Source organism: Hyaena hyaena, unplaced genomic scaffold, assembly GCF_003009895.1.
Source record: "Hyaena hyaena isolate Hyena2069 unplaced genomic scaffold, ASM300989v1 scaffold_641, whole genome shotgun sequence".
NCBI classification, from domain to species: domain Eukaryota; kingdom Metazoa; phylum Chordata; class Mammalia; order Carnivora; family Hyaenidae; genus Hyaena; species Hyaena hyaena.
The window spans coordinates 739,926-762,863 of record NW_024081276.1 but is presented as its reverse complement, the minus strand read 5'-3'; the positions used below and the strand labels follow the sequence as shown (position 1 = coordinate 762,863).

General features: G+C 47.7%; 1 protein-coding gene across 1 annotated transcript in view; it reads right to left on the bottom strand.

Annotated features, from left to right (window-relative positions):
* HS3ST1 (heparan sulfate-glucosamine 3-sulfotransferase 1) overlaps nt 1-15,365 on the bottom strand; it is a 32,970-nt gene extending 17,605 nt beyond the window's left edge. Inside the window, exon 1 of the mRNA XM_039216605.1 lies at nt 15,221-15,365. The gene's annotated coding sequence lies outside the window, so the exon portion shown is untranslated. The remainder of the gene's footprint in view (nt 1-15,220) is intronic.
* Nucleotides 15,366-22,938: the final 7,573 nt, after the last annotated feature.

The window sequence follows — 22,938 nt, the reverse complement described above, 5'->3', positions numbered from 1 at the left end:
GGCAAACATTTCCAGCCCAGTGAGAGGTAGGAGGCTATGGGATGGGCACTATTTTGGCAACCTAAAAACCATCCAAGAAGAGAGTAGTTTGGGACATGTTTCATGGAAAACACCCTTGAGAAACATTCTGAGGTCTGGTGAGGACAAAAACCAAGTTCAATGCCTCCCCCCCCCCACCTTTCTTTTGAGAGCGAGAGAGAGTGCAAACAGTGGAGGGGCAGAGGGAGAGGGAGTGAGAATCTGAAGCAGGCTCCATGCTAAGTGGAGAGTGCATGCAGGTCTCGATCTCATGTCTCTGGGACCATGACCTGAGCCAAAATCAAGAGTCAGACGTTTAACCGACTGAGCCACCCAGGAGCCCTCATGTTCAATTCTTTTAACTGAAGTCCAGTGTAAAGTGTATAAACAGGGAAGTAGAGAAATGAATGCAGGGGAGAGGGAAGCTCAAAGCAAAGATCAAAGCAAGGGAGTTCAGATCTACCAGGATTTAGACCCTCCCTTAGATATTTGCCCATGGAAAAGTTACTTTCCTCTCTGGGCCTCAGTTTCCCCACCTAAAGATAGACATATTTTCTTATCATCTTGAGTGGCTATAAGAATTAAATGAGAGGGGTGCCTGGGTGGCTCAGGTGGTTTAGTGTACAATTTTGGCTCAGGTCATAATCTCATGGTTCATGGGTTCGAGCCCTGTCATGGGCTCTGTGCTGACAGCTCAGAGCCTGGAGCCTGCTTCGGATTCTGTGTCTCCCTCTCTCTCTGCACCCCCCTGCTTGCACTGTCTCTCTTTCTCTCAAAAGCAAATAAACATGAACCAAAAAAAAAAGAATTTAATTAATTCTTTAAATTAAATTCTATAATTAAATTAATTAATTTAATTTAATTCTTTTTCAAATAATTAAATGAGACATCGCAGGGCAAAAAACCAAAACCAAAACCAAAAACCCTAGCCCAACTGACACAGAAATGGTGGATCCTTAATACACAACACTATTTGCTCAGTCAACAGTAGCTTGATGACATCAGCCTGAAGAGAAGTATGAAAGAACAATAATCACACCAATTTAGCTTTTATAAGGACTAGTTTGCTTAAATAATTGTCATGAATAATGAGAGAGCAGCACCCTTCCCAAAGTTGCCAAATAAGAAAACAGCACTCTTCGGTGCAAGAGGAAATTCTGCTGTGTTGATAGCTAGGCAGAGAGATACAGATGACACTGTATCTAGGAAAAAGCAGAATTAAAAGCATAAAATGGCTCTTAATCTAATGTTTTTAAAGGACAGTCATTATGAGATAATTAGCCTTTGTGCCATCTTTAGCAGAGGGCTATAAAGCACCATTCAAGTAAGAAAAGGCAGCAGGTGAAGCCAATTCTCAACACATGGGCTAGATGAAATCAGCAGGGCCTGGTGGCCTGTGTCACCAGGATCCTAACGAATGGCTCCCTGCCAACCCATAGCCCTTCTGTCACAGCCCTTGCTGGAATCAGCAGTGAAGGAGGCATAGCTGGGGATCAGCAGCAGAGGAGGAGGAGCTGGGGATCAGCAGCAGAGGAGGAGGAGCTGGGGATCAGCAGCAGAGGAGGAGGAGCTGGGGATCAGCAGCAGAGGAGGAGGAGCTGGGGATCAGCAGCAGAGGAGTAGTAGCTGGGGATCAGCAGCGGAGGAGTAGCAGCTGGGGATCAGTGGCAGAAAAGGAGTAGCTGGGCATCAGCAGCGGGCCAGACAGGCCTATCCTCAAGACTGAAAGTGTAAAAAGGTCCCTGGAACCAGGCTGGTGAGGCTGAGGAGGCTCATGTGCACACAGCTGTGACTGGAGCTCTACAAAGGACAGGCTACTGGGTGGAGGTAACTGTACCCAGGGAACATCTCGGGACACAGAAGAGCTGCCCATGTAAGCTCAAGAAATCTGCAAAGCATGTGCCTCTTCTCCGAGAAACAGAAATCTCTCTATTTATCATAATGGCTCTTTCGGGACGCCCGGATGGCTCCATCAGTTAAGGGTTAGACTTTGGCTCCGGTCATGATTTCACAGTTCATGAGCTGGAGCTCCGCATGGGGCTCACTGGTGTCATTGCAGAGCCTGCTTCAGATCCTCTGTCCTGCTCTCAATCTGCCCCTCTCCTGCTCACACCCTCTCTCAAAGATAAATGAGCCTAAAAACATTATGTTTATAATAATGACACTTCCACTCCTCAACTCCACCAGAGAGCCTCCCACACCCCTTCTCACCACGCGGGTCCCCAGGTCCTCTGGCAATCCTGCACCGACTTCCTGGATCGGGCACAGCGGGTGCACAGCTCTAGAAGCAGCGGTTTGCCCTGCTCTGCAGGGAATGCGGCCGAGCCAGCAAGTGTCACCTGAGTGCGAAGGCACGCTCCAGGACAACTGAAGAGGCAGGGCCACACTAGGGTAACCAAGATGAACACCGCCCCCTGGGGCAGCACCTCCTCCCTTGGCTGCTCTTTCCATATGGGTTGGTGGCAAGCCTCTGTTCACCAAAGTCTCCCAGAGACCTGGACAGATAGAACACCTGCCGTCTCAAGCAGTACAGTCACCAAGCCAGAGAGAAGAGAAAATGCACAATGCATGAGTGGCTCTCAAAGCTCTGGGCCAGATGTGACACGTGTCACTTTGCTTCACTATCCTTGTTCACAGCCAAGTCACACGGCCACGCCCACCTTCCAAAGGAGAAGGTCACTCTAGTGTGTCTCCACGGAGCTACCGCATGCACATTTATTCATCACGCAGGGCGAGCAGCAGATGGGGAGAGCATCTGGGACAAGCCTGTGATATGGGTCTGAAACTGGGGAGATCGGGGAGAGGGCAGCGGGGATGCAAGACGCGGGGAACAAGACCACACCACGGAGAATGTCCACATTCCTGATTTATCTGGGGAACGCGGTGTGGCGGTGCTATGGTCTGAATACGAGGCGTTGGATAAAACAGCAAACAGCGAGGATGAGGCTTGAAAGATAGGAACGTGGACTCCCTGCTGTGGGGACTTGAATTTCATTACTTTTATTATAAAAACACAAAACCGCAAAAGGAAAGCTAGGCTTTGATCACCCACTATGCACATGAAACATTCTGTACAAATCACCACATTTAATCCTGACGACTCTAAAACAGAGGGGATTGGGGTCCTACATTATTTCTTAGGTGCTGTCTGCCAGGCACTGGTTCAGGTTGGACCCAGGTTTGGGGGCTCTAGACAACATCTCCATCCTTCTACAATTTCATCTACTGAAACAGATTAAACATTAAATACATAAGCGTATAAAAACGTGTCATTAAAAGTCACAGAGAATACGTGACATTTGGAGAGATTACCTCGCCCAAGGGGATGCTGCCGTGAAGCCGCATGGACCTCTCCCTGTGTTTCAGACTCCTGCACTGAAACGCTGATACTGTAAAGAATGGTGATCCTTGGGACGCTGTGCATCGGGGGACAGGGCAGAGACCCGATTATGTTCTGCAGAATTTGCTTGGGTCAGAGGGAGAGCTTAACATAGAGAAATACTGCAGACTGCAAACGGCTGTAAAAGTGAGAGCTGGGGAGGAAGATAAAAGTGAAACCAGAAGAATACAAGATGTGCATTTCAGCTGAAGACAGAGATAAAAGAGACCTGAAACTGAGCAGGATCAATCACCGACTACAATGTACAAACATGAGCGTAATAGTTGCTCAAAGGCAACAGGGACCAATTCAGGGTTAGATAGTTGATGAATTGTCCTCTCCCATGGTTTCAAATGCCTGTGTGCCTCTGTTTCCTCTTCTGGGATTCGGACCCAAGTTTTTGGCTAGTGGGAACTACAGGGGAATCTTGCACAAGCTTTTGAGAAAGATTTCTTTCTCCGATTAAAACAAGAGAGTCCCCCAACCTTGTTCTCTTTCTAAGTTAGAGCAGAACACGGAGAGAGGCCACCTGTGGACAACACCATGGCCCTCTCACCCCCTGGGGCGAGGGTGGAGGGGGGGAATCAGTTGGAAGGAGGAGGCTGCCTGGAAAGTGATCCTTGGGGCGCCTGGGTGGCTTAGTCGGTTGAGCGTCCGACTTTCGCTTAGGTCATGATCTCGCGGTTTGTGGGTTCGAGCCCCGCGTCGGGCTCTGTGCTGACTGCCAGCTCAGAGCCTGGAGCCTGTTTCAGTCTGTGACTCCCTCTCTCTCTGACCCTCCCCTGCTCACGCTGTCTCTCTCTCTCTCTCCTAGAAATAAATAAAAACATTTTTAAAAATCTTAAAAAAAAAAAAAAGAAAAGAAAGAAAGTGAGCCTTAAGGGCATTCCTGATCTGCTTTTCAAACAAAATCAGCTTTACCAGCCAAAAAACCTAACCGGGGCTACTCAGTACTGCATTATAGATAGTTGGTCCATACCAGGCTCTCAAACAGGTATTTTACATGCATCGTATGATGTGATTCTCACCACAAAAGTCCGTGAGGAACTATAAACCCAGTGAACAGGTAAGGCAACTATGAGGTTTGCAAAAACAAAATCATTTCCCCAAAGTCAATGAATATCAAGGCAAAGGGTATCCTTTTGTGCCCAGAGTCAGCATGAACTCCAGACTGCCCTGGCCCCAAGGATGCTCTCCCTTTGAGAAAGACTGAGGAGGGTGGGTCCATCCCCATGGAAATGGTGGGTTGCCGTATGATGTTTGCAGACGGGGCTTAGAGACAAGAAGCGTGTAACCACTTCACACGGAATAACCAGGCAGAAGATATTCCCCCCTGAAGCTTTCTTTACTAAGAGCTGGTGTTTAGTAAATGGAGATTTAAAACCAAACCCCCTTGCAGTCGGAGGAGGACCATGAGGGGCACGGTGGCCAGTCCCTCCATAAGACACCACTGGGGCCCCTTGTCTTCAGCCTGTATCTGTGATTTTGTGCTGTCACAGAACCAGAGAGAGGCCCAGCTTCAATTTTTACATCCTCTGTTCTTTCCAGGACCACCATTACAGCTGTGTGTCTTTCTGTCAAGGCCATGGACATTCAGTTGGGGTCCTGAGAAGCTTTGGGGAAAGGAGAGGAGGTGACATTGACTGAAATGACAGCATTGGGATATAGTCCTGGGCTCCCGGAAGATCACCCCATTACAACAGGTCATGGCCTTCCATGTTCTTCAAACTCTGGTGTCTGCTTTTAATGGCTTCTCTGTCCAGGCTTCTCCAATTCCTTTCCTTCCCCTCCCCTTTGCTGGGGTCCCCTCCTCTCTCTACTTGGCTCCTGCCCTCACACCTCCTCTCTTACCTCCTCTACATTGCCGCTTCTAATCGCTTGGCCCAGAAAATGAAACAATAAGGTAATAAGGTTGGTTTAAATTATATAAATTAAGACTAGGGAAACGAAGAATAAGAGACTCAGATACTGTCTCATGAATACATGTGAGATCAGTCCTGGTCTCTGTCTGACATGACACTGGGTGTAGAATCCCCCCAGAGCCTATATCACTTTCTTCTGTCATCTTAACAATGGCATCTTTTTTTTTTTTTTTTTTTGTAACGTTCACTATGAGTCAGGCACCGTGTGGATGTTTGCCATACTCGTTTGGTTTAATGTGCACTAAGCAATCCTCTGCTGTAATTTTAATTATACCAATTTTGCAGATGTGGAGACAGAGGCTTAGCGATGAGAAGGAACTGGCCTCTCCTGTTTTGTGGCTGAGAATATGCAAAGTGGATTCTAACTGGATCCCTGGCTGGGTAAGCCTGGCGCAAGCTATTGGGCCGTTTCGTCTATTTTCTGGTGTGCGCTGCAGACAACACAGCGCTAGTGAGCAGCTCAGGTTAAGTGAGGAGTTAGTAATGTTATATGAAACAGAGACTAATGATTTGGGCACGGGCAGTATCTCACTATTGAGGAAACCATAAAACTGCTTTGGAAAGTCCTGGGGCAGCAGAAGCCTTGTTAATTTCGCTCCCCACCAGGTTATTACCTAACCTGGAAACACAATGTTTTCCCTGCCATGCTCAGAATAACCTCCTCCAGCAGTCTTAGGGGAGCTTTCTGACTCAATTTATCACCTGAGGTCATCTGCTTGGAGGAGCGAGTCTGGAAGGCCCTGTAACAGTTTTATTAGCTTTGGATTTGGCGGAAGGAGGAGCATTTGCAGGTGCAGATTTTCAAAGCACAAAATTTCCTTCCGTAGCCTCAGTGGGGCCCTTGTCTGGGCCGGTCTTTGCAATCCCAGCCCTACAGGAATGTGCTCAGTGCAATATTTGGGGGTATCCTGACGGCCTCATGGAGTTGGAACACCTTCTTCCAGTAATTGGGAATAACCTGGCCCACACTGTCACCACCTGGGAGAGAATCTGTCTCACTTATTAAATACACTGAGATCTGGTGAGACCCACAATCTTGCTTCTTTGAGCAGACAAACAAGCTTGCTTTGGTTTGATCCGTTGCTTAGCTCACCAGAGAAAACAACCCCTCCTTTTCTCCCTGGACCACACCCCGGTCCAAGGTCAAGATTACATCACCATCGAGATTATTGTATTCTCTCCTCTCTAACATTTTAGGATTCTACGACTTTCACCAAAGTAATCGCTCAGATCCATCCCCACGAGAATAGGACTGTTTAATAAAATACAGTTCTTCCAGTCAAATTTATATTTCATAAAACAATGAATAATTTCTTAATAATTTGTATCTGGTGGGGGGTGTCTGGGTGGCTCAGTCAGTCAAGTGTCCAACTTCAGTTCAGGTCATGATCTCACGGTTTGTGGGTTTGAGACCCGAGTGGGCTCTGTGCTGACAGCCAGCTCAGAGCCTGGAGCCTGTCTTTGGATTCTGTGTCTCCATCTCTCTCTGACCCTCCCCTGCTCATGCGGTCTCTATCTCTCTCTCAAAAAAATAAATAAATAAAACATTAAAAAGAATTAAAAAAAAATTTTTAATTTGTATCCGGGATACACCTGTACCAAAACATTACATGTTGTTCAAATTTAAATTTAACTGGATGTCCTGTATTTTTACTCGCAAGATCTGGCAACTCTACACAAGAATATAGTTTTCTTGAAATTTTGCTAGGCAATTTCTTTTTTTTTTTTTTAATATTTTTTATTTATTTCTAGGAGAGAGAGAGAGACAGCGTGAGCAGGGGAGGGTCAGAGAGAGAGGGAGTCACAGACTGAAACAGGGTCCAGGCTCTGAGCTGGCAGTCAGCACAGAGCCCGACGCGGGGCTCGAACCCACAAACCGCAAGATCATGACCTAAGCGAAAGTCGGACGCTTAACCGACTAAGCCACCCAGGCGCCCCTTGCTAGGCAATTTCTAATGGCAATCTCCTGTAATTCTCATTACAACGTTAACCAAACAGAAGCCAAGAAAATTGCCAACTTCTCAGGATGATGGTTGGTAAGGGGAGGTCAGCAATTCAAACAGATGTGACTTCAAAAGCCCTGTGCTCTCCACCACAATAGTAACTTCGAAGTCAAATCCCAGAAATCTGTCACTGTTACCTTCTCCCTCCTTCCTATCCTGGACACTGAGGGGAAAAAGAAACCTGCTGTAAGACATAATTTAAATAAAGTGCCAGAGAGTTTTCCGGAGGAGACGCCCAGTCCGCTTTCACTCCTCGCCACTCAAATATTTATTTTTCTGAGCACAGCGAGGCGAGCATGCTTTTCATTTCAGCTGCGTCTGCAATCACCTTTCTCCCGCTGTATTTAACTGCTGATACAGGACTCTGTTTTACTCTCCTAAACTAAGGACTGGAGACATTTACATAAAACAGTTTACTGCCAAGTGTACCTAATCGGCAGGAATTCTAGGGGAAATTCAACAAGACACAGAATGCATCTCGGAAAGTGCTGAAATGGAAGTCTTGATGAATAAAAAGAGATGCGAATGTTTTAACTCTAAATATACTTCTTCCTTTATAGAAAATACGGGCTCCTGGGTCCTCCAGGGATTTAAGGAGTCTCCACCTTGAGCCATCTGCTCACTGCAGGTGGGGAATTGTGGCTGCAGATCTGGAATCTGCTTCCCTCATTCTGAGGATCTAAGAAAAGTTGCCTCAATTCCAGACCTCAGTTTCCTTAAATATAAAAAATGAAGATGCTAACAGCTCCTCGGCTCCCTTGAAGGGCTGGATGCAGAAAAAAAAAAAAAAAAAGGAGAACATGGATATTATCATACTACATAGAAGTAAGGAATTATCGGTTTCATTATTTTTTTCCCATTTTTAAAATTCTTTTTAAATCTTTTTTCATTCTTTTCATGCCAGAATGCTTTTGAACAGCCAAGATCTACTTAGCGAAGGGTCTGTGTTAACCCGCCAGTTACTCACCTGGGCTGACCACATTAGGTACCCCTAACTGGGACAAATGAGATCCCAGCGAGGGTCCGGGGGTCTATACAAACTTTGAAAAGTTCTATCATCCTTCTTTGGCTCTTCTCTCCATGCCTTTTTTCTTTCCTTACATATTTCTTCCCCCACGAAGCCTTCCCTAGTTCCCCCCGGAAAGAAACGTTGCCTTTGGTTTCTTTTCTGAGCAGCCACTTGGAACCAGAAACAGGGCTCTAGAAGCTGGTGGGAGAAACATTCCTGCATGCCAGCTGTCTGCACCCCTGGGGCATATATTCTGGTGGGGAGTCACAGAGAATAAAGCAAGAGAGGCTGAGAAGTTACCATGATGACTCCAGACAAACATTATTGCCACAAAATCATGCTATGAGAGAAAGTCTTGCAATGAAAGACATAAACACATTGACTGGAGGGAGGTGTTCTCTGGGAGAGGGGTGCCAATGACCCAGGCAGACCCTCAAGCACTACGCGTGCATTTACCACTCCTATGTAAAAACCTGCCACGTCATCCAACCGCCATGCTGTTAACTTCCTTGAGAATAAGATCTATTTTTTATCTTCTGCACTACAGTCAGCATCAAAGCCCAGGGCACATTTGGCAGAAAATGTATCGGAGTTTCAAAGGGCACAAGTCCCTCTCACACATAGAAACAATTTTTAAAATGCTTCATTTTGGGGGCACCTGTATGGTTCTGTCCGTTGAGCATCCGACTGCATGATCTCATGGTTCACGAGTTCAAGCCCTGAGTCGGGCTCACTACTGTCAGCACAGAGCCCGCTTCGGATCCTTTGTGCGCTTCTCTCTTTGCCCCTCCCCTGCTCATGCTTTTCTCTCTGGATCCTCTGTTCCCTTCTCTGGATCCCCTGCCCATGCTCTCTCACTCAAAAATAAACATTAAACAAAATTAAAATACTTCATTTTTTGTGATGCAAAATGAACTTTCAGAATGATATAAAATGTCATTGCCAGGCAAAGAAGTTAAAGGTTCAAAAAATCTTCACTGCTGATGGGGTCCTGCCTTCAATGAGACAGAGAAACAGGGGCAGAAATGGTTTCTAGCACAGATCGGATGCTTGATTAAAAAGGTACTGAATGCCAGAGTTCCAAGTGCCAAACCTCAATAAGTTAAGGCAGACTTCCCACACTGCTTGCTCACTTTAGTTACCTGCTCTTCTGTGATCATTTATTAATGTCCTCCACGCTGGTCTCCAATTTCCTTGAGGACTAGTCCTTGATGGGTTTTGTTCATTAATGTATTCCAGCACTTACTCCAGCATCTGGCACCCGAAAGACACTCAATAAATGGACTCAATAGTCGATTTCATTAAAATTAACAGTACAGTCTGAGGCCCCTTGGTGGCTCAGTTGGTTAAGTGTCTGTCTTCTGCTCAGGTCAGTAAGTCGAGGCTCATGAGTTCCAGCCCCGCGTCGGGCTCTGTGCTGACAGCTCAGAGCCTGGAGCCTGATTCGGATTCTGTGTCTCCCTCTCTCTGCTCCTCCCCCTCCTCTCTCTCTCTCTCTCAAAAATAAACATTAACAAAAAAATTTTTTAAAGGAGTACTGTGTTATCAGGGGTTTACCCACAACAGCAACTCCCAGAATCTGATCAAGGGTCTAAACTCCCACACGCAAAACTCTTTTATGTCAGATAATGACATTTCACTGTGATTACACTGAGTCAGAGACTGAACTTTGAGATCCCTGGCCACCTGCCTAAGGTATCAGCCTGGTACTATGGCTTTTCCTATGGCCTTGCCCTGATTTCTCCTTAGCACATCGCTATCCCACAGAAGACAGATTTTTATGTATCTGTCCTGTCCACTCGAAGATAAGTACAAGGACAAGGATTTCCACCTGCCTTATTCCCTCCTGTGTCACCGGTGAGTAGCACAATCCTCGGTCCGTGACTGGAACTCCGTACACACGTGTTAAAGGTCTAAATGTGATCATCGTAACTCCGTATCAGGACAGGGAACAGGAACAGCCAAGCAAACACTCCATGAACTTGAAGGTTAACTCACTGGAATGCTGTCTACACAGGACGCCCAATACACCTTTGCCTCAACATTCTGGGTAACTGATATTCCAGAGTCTCATATTCCAACCAACTTCTTCTCTATCCCCAGAAACCAGAGGCCATAAACTGGAGGCCAGATATAAAGCCTACTTACAGAAGTGTTCTCTTTGGCCCACACAGTATTATTTAAAAAAAAAAAAAAAAATCTACTCAGCTGCTGGTATTTAAAACTCGGTAAATTCCATGCAAAGTTGTAAACTTACAGCTTATCTTGAAAAAAAATCAGATGCGGCAGGACAGGGTCAGAGTTCTCTCTGGGAACCCCGATGTTGGTTCTGAGCCCCAGTGCCCAAACCCCGGACTTCTCAACAGGGCACAGGCCAAGGCCAATTTCACTCAGGCTGGCGCTGGCCTGGCCGCTGAAGGCATTTGAGCGTGCGACCCCTGCTGGAAAGCTACCAAAAAGCAGGCAATGTGGAGAAAAAAAAAAAGTAAAGAAAAGATGCCAACTGGGATCTATTTCCGTTATGTTCAAGCTATTCCTCGGAAGAATAATGTATTCATTTTTCTCGAACTCTGGTGGTACCACATAACTATTGACAAACTATGGCCCAGTAAATATTATTCTAACGGCCTGAAAAAGCTATGAGCTTAATTCCCTGTGGGTAGAGGAAGCTGAGAAAGCTGCATGCCGGAGGCAGACCTGAAGAAGGATCTTGAGAGGCTGCACATGAGCTGGTTACAGTTCCGGATAACTATGAGAAAAAAAGGAGCCTCCCTGAAGGCTGAGGGTTACCTCTGGCATGGATGAGAAGCTGCAAAGCCGGGCGTGGAAAAAGAGCCAGGAAGGACACCTGGGTGCCAGGGAACATGTCAGGGTCATGCCATGGGAATGGCACCTCTGGGAAACCCTGAAATCTCATGCTGCTGCTGACGCCACTTGATTCATGACTTAGCTGTCCTGACGTCCCTTAGCTAGTCCCTCAAGATGCCGGGTCGCAGGTGCGATCGTCCAACCGAGCCTCAGTTCGGGGCCCAGAGAGAAGGACATGGAGAGAGAGTCCTGCCTCCCGCTGAAAAGTTCCTCCAGGGACACCTTCCAAAATGCAGCATTCCACCGTGGATTGGGGAGGACTTTCAGTGGTGAGGGAGGGATGGGCCAATGCGATCTGTGCGGCAGCACACAGCACAGAATGAGAACAGACAGACCCGAACTCCCAATCTGGAATCCTCTGTACTCTCAGAAACCAGTTAACTTTTCTTCTGATCTACACATTCCAAATCTTTAAAATAGAAATCATGCCATCTGTGCACAACACAGGGTTGCTATGAAGATTCCGTTCAATCGTTCATTCAAAACTACTTGTCGAGCATTTATTAAGTGACCAGGCACTTAACTAGGTCCTGGGCACAAATCTGGAACACCGGCCATGCGACAGAGAGCCGCCGCTCTATGCTGATGACAGACTGAGACAAGGGAGACCCAGCTCAGGTCCTGAAACTGACCATGTATTCCTCTTCCCTAACTGATACACTCATCTACAACCTCCCTCCTTTTCCGATTAATCAATTTCGGGGCCCTTCCTTCAAATATATATGCATATATGTATATATATAATTTAGGATATAAAATCCATTAAGTTAAAAAGAAAAAAAACTCTAAAAAATTTAACTCTGATCCCTCAAAGAAGAAACTAACAGTTCTGAGGAGCAGGGAGGCTTGGTGCTGATGGATTTTCGGTGATCACAAAGAGATTCAGCCCATTATATGAAATCTTCTCCCCCATTTAACATTTAGCATATGTAATTCACACAGACATTCACAAATTGTAATTAACATGAAAACAGACCAAATGGAATTTGCAGGAAACGCATGTTAAGTAGCCCTGAACATTTTTCACCCGTGTTTTAGAATTTGCCAAATGCTTTTTCACATACGTTTTCTCACATTCTCATAATGATCTTTCAGTCTCTATTTTTCAGAGGAAGAATTCAAGGCTCAGAGGGAAAGCTAATTTGCTTAGGGCCTGGGGGCAAGAACCGCTTCCAAATCCAGCTAGCAGGCTCACCACTCTTCCCACTTGGAAAAGGGCAGCTTCACTAAAAAGCACTGGGTCATTGGTGTTGTTGAAAGAAGATACACCAAAGTCATGGAGAACAACCCGGTCTTTTCCAAAGCCCGCTGAAAAGTTACTGCATTTCCTACATACCAGATAGAGCATTACTACTCTCCAGCGCTGCCTACACCCCTCCAAGACGGAATCCTGGCTTAGAGACATGTCACAGAACCTGCCTGAGCCCTGACCCTGGGTACAGGCTCACCTCCATCAGGATATCAACACACTGTAGTGTCCCTCTGTCCAACCTCTAGGCTCAACAGAGAGAACAGGACTCAGTACTCACAATAGGTATGTGTTACCCTGGGTAGATGTCCTGGCAGGGGAAAGGAAGTGCACACAGATCATCAAGCAACTCTACACCACCCAGTCCATACTGCCAGCCCCTTCTGGTCACCATCAGACGGTAATTCAAGGTAAGAAAAGCTTCCACATTGCTTTTCCCTTCAAAGAGCTCTCTCGGGGCTTTTCCAGTAAGGGAACTTCTTTTGACAACAAAAGCAGAAGGCTCAACTGTATTGTGGGGTCCAAGCAAAGGGTTCCTAAACATCTACCCAGGGCAAAGCACCGCTTTGGACTGGAGGATTTGTGGCTTCATACTAGGGGTATCAACAGCAGAGCTAAGAGCCCTGAGATTTTCCTGATCCCATCTGCAAGTTCAAGGTACCACTTTCTCACGGGCTCCCCCCCCCCTTAAAAAAAATCTCCCATTTTAAAGTTACAGTGCTTCATACACCAGGCACCTTCGGCCAATCCTCACTCAATGCTGCTGTCCTAATTAGCTGCAAGGACTTAGGAGTGCTTAGTCACGAAGTTGTGGATCCCTGATGTCCATCAAACTGGGATGAGAGTTAGAGGGACCCAGTGGAGCCCAGAAAGGCTCGTTAAGATGTGGATCTTTCTCTTCCCAGCTCTGGAGAAAACCTTATGTAACACAATGGTCCATTTGAACATGTTGCAATCATATGGAAGTAAAAGGAAGTGAGCCCTGGAAGTACAAAGAATAACGCGAGGATTTGCCCCTGAAGCGTCCATCTCCTGAAATTTCACGAGGTCAGGCTTTTCTAGTTGCACCCGATCTTTAAGGAACACGCTGAAAACCAGAATATTTCCAAATGCCAAAGGACGGGCTTTAGAAATCCAGGGACGCAAAAGTTACCTTATGTCCCTTCCTCCCCCACCCGTTTTAAAAACGGAATTCTTGGAATTAACCCTTGAGTGGAAGTTGGTAACTGCATTTCAATACAATTAGGCGAGATTTGGTTGCAAAGCGATAAAGCTAGAGTTGGGGCCCAAAGGATGCTGCGTGCGCACGGGCTGCAGCCACAAAGCCGGCCAAACGACGGCGCCCTGACGCAAGGGACTCCTCCCGGGACCCGCTCCCCCGGCGAGCGGCGGGCGGCGGGCAGCGCAGCAGACCCGGTGGTGCCCGGGTTTCGAGAGCTCTGGCTTCTGGAGGAGGCGGATACTCTCCATCCTCAGGCCCTGGAACGTTCCTCGCGGCTGCTCCCTGGCAGCAGGGTACCGCTTCTGGGAGCGCAGTGCGAAGAGAATGGATTCGGAGTCGCCTCCCCAGAATCCCCCCAGAAGCACCTTCCTGCAAGTAGTGGATAAAAATAGCCGGCGGATAACGCTGGGGGAGGAGCGAGACGCGAGCCAGGCGAGGCGAGGCGAGGCGAGGCTACGTCTGGTCCTGCACAGTGGAGGGCGGAGGAGGGATGTAACCCAGCTCCCGGGAGAGGCGCCTGGGTGCACGGAGAAGCTCGGACGTCCGCCAGCGGAGGGGGTGAAATAGAAGACGCACCGCTCCGGCAAACACCCGCGGAGCCAAGCGCACCCCACACCCGGCGCCCTGCGATCTCGCGCCGGCTTCTCTACCCTATGCCCGGCTCTGGAAGCCGGCCCTCCGGCTCCTGGGACAGGCTGGGGCCAGAAGGGGGAGCAGCGCGCAGTCCGCCGGCTGGCTCAGGGAGCGCACCTGGAGACGGCAGGTTTGCCGAGTTGTGCCCCCGGTTCCGAGAAGGGGGTCTGTGCGCTCCTACCGCGGGTAGGCGCCCCGCCTCGCCCCCCCCCCCATCTGCCGCCACCACCCAAGGTGCTCGAAATAGAAACAGAAGCAGGAAAAAAAAAAAAAAAAAAAGGTAAAAAGTACTATGAAAAAGCAGGACGGTGTAGAATTGGCATTCCGGAAAGAGGTTACCTAGTGTCCATCGCCTTAATCTCTCTCGGCCGGAACATCCCCGCCCCTCGGGACATGTCCCATGTCTCCTCCACTCCAACCAAATGCACGGGCAAGCCAGACCTAGGTTCCCCCACCCGGGGTGCTCTCTCCACCAACTGACTTTTGCTGACTGTTTCGCTGCCCCAGTTCCCAGCCCGAGTGGTACCCGGGCTTGGCTGCGCGCTGCGGGGCGGCCGCCCGGCGCGGTCCCAGGGAGATGCGGTGGACCGGAGCTAGCCTCCGGACTGCTGGGGGAGGACCCGATCCACAAAGTCAAAAACCCGAAAACCTGTCCATAAGAAAAAGAAGAAGAAAAAAAAAAAAAGTCCCTCGGGATTTTGCAGAGCTGAGAGGGCAAGGTAGGAGGTGAGATGGGGGAAACCCCGGATCTCTCCTTCCTTGTTCCGCTTACATCCACTCCACTTGCTCCAGCCTTGACTCACCTTGGACTCCGAGCTCTCCCGAAATGCGGGACTCCAGGTGAGGGCACCCCGACGGCCCCAAGTCTTGCCACCCCCCAGCCTGGGAGGCCCCCGCCGCAAGCGCGCGGCACTCACCTGAGCTGCGCCGCGGTCCAGCCGGTCCGGCGCCCGAAGTCGGCTCTCGGGCTGTGCCATGGGCAGCGCCGCGGAGCACCGGCGGCGGGCGAGGCGAGCCGGGGGTGAGGGGGGCGCCTCGGGGCACGCGGGCGAGGCTGGGGCGCAGGCACCCACGGAGATCCAGCAGAGACGGCGGCTGGCAGCTGCCGGCGCGCTGGGGACTTTGCAGGCTGGAGGCTCGGCGATCAGCCCCGCGGAGGGGAGGAGCGGGAGGAGGAGCAGCAGCAGGAGGAGGGGACCGAGGAGGCCGGGCCCTGGGGGAGAGCGCATTGGGCAGAGGAGGATCGCGAGCGCCCACTGCTGCCCGGCCCGCCCCGGTGCTGCCCCGAGGCCCCGAGTCGGGGCCGCTCGGAGCGCCCGCTCGGGGTATCGGACACGTGGATCAGGCCCCGCGGCGCGGCGGCTCCTCGGGTTTCAGCCCAGGGGGAGGGGACCCGCGCGGCCGGGAGGGTGTGGTCAGCTGCGGATTGGGTGACGCTGCCTTCTCCGCAAACCTGGACGTCCCGTCCACTCCGCTCCCCAGCTAGGGAAGGCTAGGTCCCAGCTCGAGCCCACCCCTTCCGGCACCCTCCAGCCCCGCGCGCCTTCGGGATCGGCGCCCCCAGTTTCCTTCCCGGCAGGTGACCCACCTTCCCACCTTGGGCGCCCGCGCTTCTCGCGCCGCCCTGAAGGCAGAGGGGGCCGCCCTCCCCTGGAGCTCGCACCGCCTACCGGCCGGGACGCCAACTACCAGGGAGCCCGAGCCGGAGCCCGCATCCGCGCGGGGAGCCCGCTCCGTTGCGCTTGGGGTCGCCGTGGAGCGCGCCTTCGCCCTTCGGTTTCGCGTCCGGGAGTGGATGCGGGTTTCGCGGGAGAGCGCCGAGAATTCACCTCTGCTTTCGCTAGCACCCTAGGGTTGCAAACGTCTGCTCGGAGATCAAGCCGGGATTCTCCGTCCCCTCCCCAGATCCGGTCGCTGGGGGCTTTGCGTCAACTCCACCAGCAAGCATCCCAGTAGTTCGACTTCAGATTTAAGATTTCGAGGGTGGTGGAGCTGGATTCCCCGTAGCGAGGCTGGGACTGCCCCGCTTACCTGAGCCAAAGTAGGCTGCCCTCAGAGACGGGTCAGCAAACGCGTTGGCAAGAAGGAAGGAAGGAGAAAAGAAACATGCCAACCGCACCTCCAAGTAATTAATTCTCAGTGAGATTTCAGTAGATCTTCCATCTCTTAAATATTGGAAGATAACCATTTGGAAGAATTCGACTTTGTCATTTAAGTTTTTAAAAGTCTTTCCTTAATTTTGCTTAGTTTAGAAATACTTGCCCATTTAAGGAACGATTGCCGTGAGAAATTGACCCACTTATTCATGTAAGGTTACCTAATGCCCCTTTAGAAACCGAAGCGATGGACAGCATTTTCGAGCTATCTGATAAAGCCAGTAACATCTGGGAGGCCAAGACGGAGACTTGTTTTGGAAAACAAGCTTTTGGGGGTTTTAGTGACCCTGGCTATTTCCCTGAGCCAGACTAATGTTGATATAGGTATTTTAGGTAATACATGAATGAATGAATATATATATATATATATGAATTTTAAGTCATTTTAAAGCCCTACTTTGAAAAGCCTCAGCATTTAAATTTACATTAGCTTTAAAGGACCTGCTTCACCCTCCACCCCACCCACTCCCCCATTCTATGAAGCTGTGTAAAATCATATATGAGGTCATTCAGGTCAAATGGTAGCCTGAGATAAACCCTTGCCAATTACTGGTATCCTTCCTTCGGCTCCTACCAGCAGCTAAAGCCCCGGGCAGATCAGAGGTTCTTCAAAATAATCTATGTTTGTATGATTACCTTTCCTTGTGAGTTCAAAGTGCTTTTGTGCATAGTTGGGAATCTCACCTCTCGTTTGCAAGATGCGGAGGGAGGCTGAGTGTGATTCCATGCAGCACCCTGGGAGCCACAGGCAGGTTCACTGATCACCTTAGTTCCCCACTTTAAGTCCTGAAAAGGAACAAGAACCTTAGACCCCAGCCCTGAGTCTCTGCTAGAAGCTTCACTTCTTGCAGGAAGCAACTCCAAGTAATTCTGACAAGTGACAATAATTTGAGGACTAACGGTTAAGGGTCTGACTTCCGCTCAGGTCAGGATCGCTGGTTCGCAAGTTCGAGCCCCGCGTCGGGCTCTGTGCTGACAGTCCGGAGCCTGGAGCCTGCTTCAGATTCTGTGTCTCCCTCTCTCTGCCCCTCCCCTGCTTGCACTCTGTCTCTCTCTCTCATAAATAAATAAAACATAAAAAATAAAGGAGTTTGAGGACTGAATTTTTAGCTTCTCTTATTTTTTTTTTTTAACTTCAGCCAATGTGCATTACAAATGATCAACATTCTCCCGTTCAGATAAATAAGAATGTATTAACTGGCCTTTTTGTTCTTTGTTAGCTTTTGGTCTCTGCCAAGACATCTGTCATTTCTCTTAAACAGCCTGTCTGACCTCTTCTGGGCATGAGTTAGGTTTCCTAACTAGGCATTTATGTATCACCGGAACTCAGCTCAGTTTTAAGAACACAAATATTGTACTGAAGATATCTGCGTAGAGATTTGTCTTCCCCACTAGATTAGAAACGCTTTGAGTTGTGGGGACCATTATGGGAATCATAGAGAACTCTGTGTTCTTGCCCCAGAACCATGCCTGAGCCAGGGAGGGGCAGAGAGAGGGAGAGGGAATCCCAAGCAGGATCCATGCTGTCAGCCTAGAGTCTGAAGCCAAGCACGATCTCATGAACCCGGAGATCATGACCTGAGCCGAAATCAAGAGTGGGACGCTTAACCGACTAAGCCACCCAGGTACCCCATGAAATTTAATTTTTAATTGTTAGTTAATTAATTTAGAAGGCTAGGTCCCACAAAAGTCAAAGTTATAATTCAACCCTGTAACCACACATGCTGAGAATAAATTTGGTGTCATAAGGGATAAAAGTCTGGTTTTCAGAAAAGCATAAAATAATCTGTTAATCATAGATGAGTGGATTGTTTCTGAAGACAAACATAAAGTTGAGAGTTGGACATGCTGGTTGGGGGAGGTGCACGATGGATGGGGGGAGTTGGAAGGAACTGTCATCCTACATTTTTTCTGGATATGACCCTCATTTTCTCTCTCTAGAGCCAACTGCTCTAGCTAATTAGCAAATCAAAAGAAACGGAAACAATCCTAGACCTGAGCATAATCAAATTAGCAGAGTTATTTGAGGATACCATTTTCACACAGTGTAATCATGCTCTCTTTGTTTCGGTCAAATGAGCGAAAATCATCTTTCAGACTCAATGCCCTCCCCTCTGCCCACCCAGCTCTCTGGATGGTGGCACTGCCTATCTGTTCTCATCAGTTTTACATACGATCTTTTCCACAAAGACAGGAATGCATGAGGGACAATTAGACAGTATCCATCAAGCCTCCCGTACAACAAGGACCTTTAAAAATATATCTGACTTTTCAGGTGATTCAGCAGTAAGAGCCATTAGTGCACCATCTAAATCAGGACTTGGAAAGTTTATTAAAATTGGATTTTTAACCTGATCCCAATTTCCTCTGCTTATAAAGAATCCCATTGGACTCCTTAATATTCATGCTATTAACCTGAAAGATTCAAGCTGTCATTAAAGAAGGAAAGACTATATAGGGTAGGTAGCCCCACGGGCTGGAGTTATAGATAAAATCACAGTGAGCCCAGGTAATGGATCCTAAACATCTTCAGGAGAAGTAAGCTCTCTCTTTTTCTCTCTCCTCTTCTCACCTTCTCCCAGACTCCCTCTTCCATGACACATTAGGGGGAATGAAAGCAAACCATGAAGAAAAACAAACATAACCAAACCATGTAATTACAGAGAGCACTGGAAGAGGAGTCTCGGTCTTCCCAGAAGGGTAGCTGCCTCAAAGAAATCACCTCTACCTCGGGTGCCCTAAATACTCCCACTCACTCATGTCGTGACTTTAAACTTGTGTGCCTTTGTCTCTGTCAAATGAGGAAGTCATAGTTTCTAAGACAGTTGGTCTAAGGACAAAATGTACACATGCAGTAATTCATTTTGCACAGTACCTGGAGTAAAAGCCTTGAATGAATCCCAGCCAGTATGATTACTGATTGTTGGTTGAATTCCTAGCTCATTTATTTTTATTTCCATTTTTCTTCCTTCACCTTCTGCAGAATAATTTATCTTCTTTCTCTTCTGCAGAACATAGTTTACAACTTAACTGATGCCAGTGAGTTTCGGTGAAGATGGGTTGTGGGGGTCAGTCTGGTTTTGCCTTGAGATAAGATTTTTTGCTCCCTTGGGGGCAGTGGTGGTGCCTTCCCTCTCCACTTCTTGCTGAGTACCTGGCATAGTGTTGAACCCATATGAGGTGCTCAACAGAGCCTCTTGTATCTTAGGATATTAGCAGCTTACAGATCATCTATTTAGATGATTTTTCCAGTTGATGACACGGAGCTGACTGCTCAAAGCCTGGAGCCTGCTTCAGATTCTGTGTCTTCCTCTCTCTCTGCCCCTCCCCCACTCATGTTCTGTCTCTTCTCTCTCAAAAATAAATAAATATTAAAAATAAATTTAAAAAACATTTTTTAGAGACCCTGAAAGTATCTTGGGCTCCTATGACTTCTAATGAAGAGGTTAGCCCTGTGTAGACGGCGACAGTGCAGAGACTAATGCTGAATTGATTCAGGTAAAGTATGTATGATAAGTGCAATGTCATGCACATATCTTACAGTCCATTTGTTGTGTTGGATAAACGACTCCAGACAACACATTGCGTTTATTTCTGGTCCTGTGTCCAACTTTGCCCCAAATCACACACATCAGTGCTGCAAAAATTACAATATAGCAGGCCTGATGTGGCCCCTTGTTCTTATTATCCAGACCCTGCCGCGTGCTAGCATGACTTTGGGGCAGCAAGAAATTGAGGCACTCCCTTTGATTTTAGGTTTGCAGGGGCCAAATTTGACTGATGCTTTGATGAGCAGATCTTTGCTGATTTTCCCTTTTGGGCCTTGTTCAATGATACTGGAAAGTTCAACTCTGGGAAAAATAAATAAATAAACAAACAAATAAATAGACAACTATCTTTCCCTTTCTCTCCAGCCCCATCAGTTGAGTTGAAACAACTACTGGTACTGGGTACGTCCTATATAGCAGCCCTCGGGTAGGGATACTTGTGGAGAATAATAAAATTTAATCCCTTACCTGAAGGTGTTCACAGACACGCATGAACAAAAAAATTGCAATTCAGTGGGTTCATTCTCATGAGCTCCTGGTGCTCGGAACACTAGGAAGATCCAAGGAGAATTTGGACTGTGACTATCATAGTCTCACATCCTAACCGGAGTCAGCTTCAAGCAGCACATACTTCTAGCAGCTCTGCCCTCTGAGAACACCCCTGCGAAGTTCTCCAGTGTGGTCTTATTGTCCCTGAAAACTGACAGTGTTTCTTTCTCTTCTCAAGCCTTGTTTCAATTCCAGATTTAAAACAGAGGCAAAGCAAGCATCTCTTGAAAGATGCTAGAGTTCTCTTCCCCAGAACGGCACACCATTCTTTTCTTTTCTTTTCTCTTTTTAGGTTTATTTATTTTTGAGAGAGAGAGATTGAGATTGAGAGAGAGAGAGAGAAGGAGAGAGAGAGAGAGAGAGAGAGACAGGGCACAAGTTGGGGAGGGCCGGAGAGAGAGGAAGATACAGAATCCAAAGCTGGCTCCAGGCTCTGAGCTGTCAGCACAGAGCCTGACATGGGGCTCAAACCCACAAACTGTGAGATCATGACTTGAGCCAAAGTTGGACACTTAACTGACTGAGTCACCCATGTGCCTCTTGGCACCCTGTTCTTATGAAATTGTTGACCACAACCATGACCCTAATAAGAGCTATACATATATGTATATGTATATTTTTTTCTCCTTGATGATAGTATTTCATGGTGTGCCTTGAAGCTCAGACAACATAACCCTTAAATAAATTAATTAAAAAAACCCACAGCACTTCATATTTTAAATGATCAAGGTAGCACATCTGAATATATTTGTAACAATATGTATTATAAACTAATGTAAAATTGGCTAACTTGTACAAAATTAGGAGAATCCATCAAACAGTATAATTGAAGAAGAGATGTGTAGAAGTACTGAAAACTCATGGCATTTGTTGATTAGCTTTGTGCTAAGTGATTTGAAGGCATTCTTTCTATCCCCATTTTTCGTATGAGTACAGAGATCTTAAATAGCTTCCTGAGGGTCATGCAAATAGCAATGCTAGATTAGAAGCGGTTCACAATCCAATCCTTCTATGCTCCCTTTCTGTGTCGTGGTATAATTCTCTCCTTCTTATTTTCCCTCCATGTGTGCACTTCATAAAACTAAGAAGAGGACTCTGGTGTATTCTATATTTTATCTCCCAGCGAAGGAACAGAGATCTGGGTTCCTCTTCATGCCTTGAAAATGTACTTACATTCTTACATTAACTAGCCATAAGGTATTTAAATCCAATATTCATGATATTGTTATAATTGCGTGTAGTAAACTAATTGACAAAATAGAATGGGCAGCTTACTAAGCTCAGTTCTCAGCGTAATTGTTTTTCTCTTCCCAGGTGAGGTCATCCCTTAAAAATAAGAGCTGATGTGGCATTGCCGTCCCTAGCATACCATGTCTCACCTTGGGGCCCTGGATTTCCTGTGATGCTTCAGATCTTGGCTCTGCTGGCCATGCACATTCATTCCAGCACCACCAAGTTCTTTAGCTCTCACTCTCTGCCAGCGCCGGGGATGAGAAGTGAGTAGGGCAATGTCTTCATGTGGCTGAAAATCAGAAATTTTCAGGGTGTCTCGTGGTAGATGTAAGAATGCCCTTTCCGGCCCTTGTTCCTCACCTACACCCCTCCTGCCTTTATGGATTTGCCTCTTTCTGGAAGCAGCTCTGTTTGGCAGGAACGCTCTGCCTGCCTTGGGAGACAGATGGACTCATTTCTTGGCCAACTTGGGAAGAGTCATTGTAGATGCTTCATGGGCTCTGCTTTTCTTTGTCTTGGGAGCAAGCTGTTTGGAGAGAGCATCCAACCCCTGAGGCTTCACTGCTGCTCCGGGGTCCTCCCTGTGGGAGTGAGGTCTGCTCTGGGCTGGGGTTGCCTCTTCCTCTCTGGGTGAGTGTGCCCAGTTCTGGGCTTGGGCCAGCAGACCTCTAGGCTCTCACATGGTTATGTCCTTCAGTCTAGCTCCTGTCAGTAATAACGGACTTACTCAGCTTTCATCTGTCTCTGTCTTTGTTGCATGGGCAGAGAAGAGGGGGGCTATTTTTGAGGCCAGTTTAAAACCCCCAAACTGATGAGCTCTCGTGATCCCTTTCTTTCCTGTCTCCTAATTCATGCACCCCTTGCCAACAGTCAAAGCTCGTTGCGTCTTCTCCTATTCTCTAATTGTCACCATGGCCACGGTCTTTTCCTGGGGTTGTTGTAAATCTTTGGTGTTCATAATCTGTTTTTTTTAAGTATTAGTGAACTCCCCAAGAATAGACATTCAGTGGATATCACAAACCCTAAGAGGACAGGTTCCAGTATCAGATTACTGGCTTCTGTAGTATTAGCTCTCCTTCCTTAGCTTCCATCTCTTCCTCTGTAAAGTGGGGAACATAACAATGGCCCCTTCTCTTGTTATTACCTGTA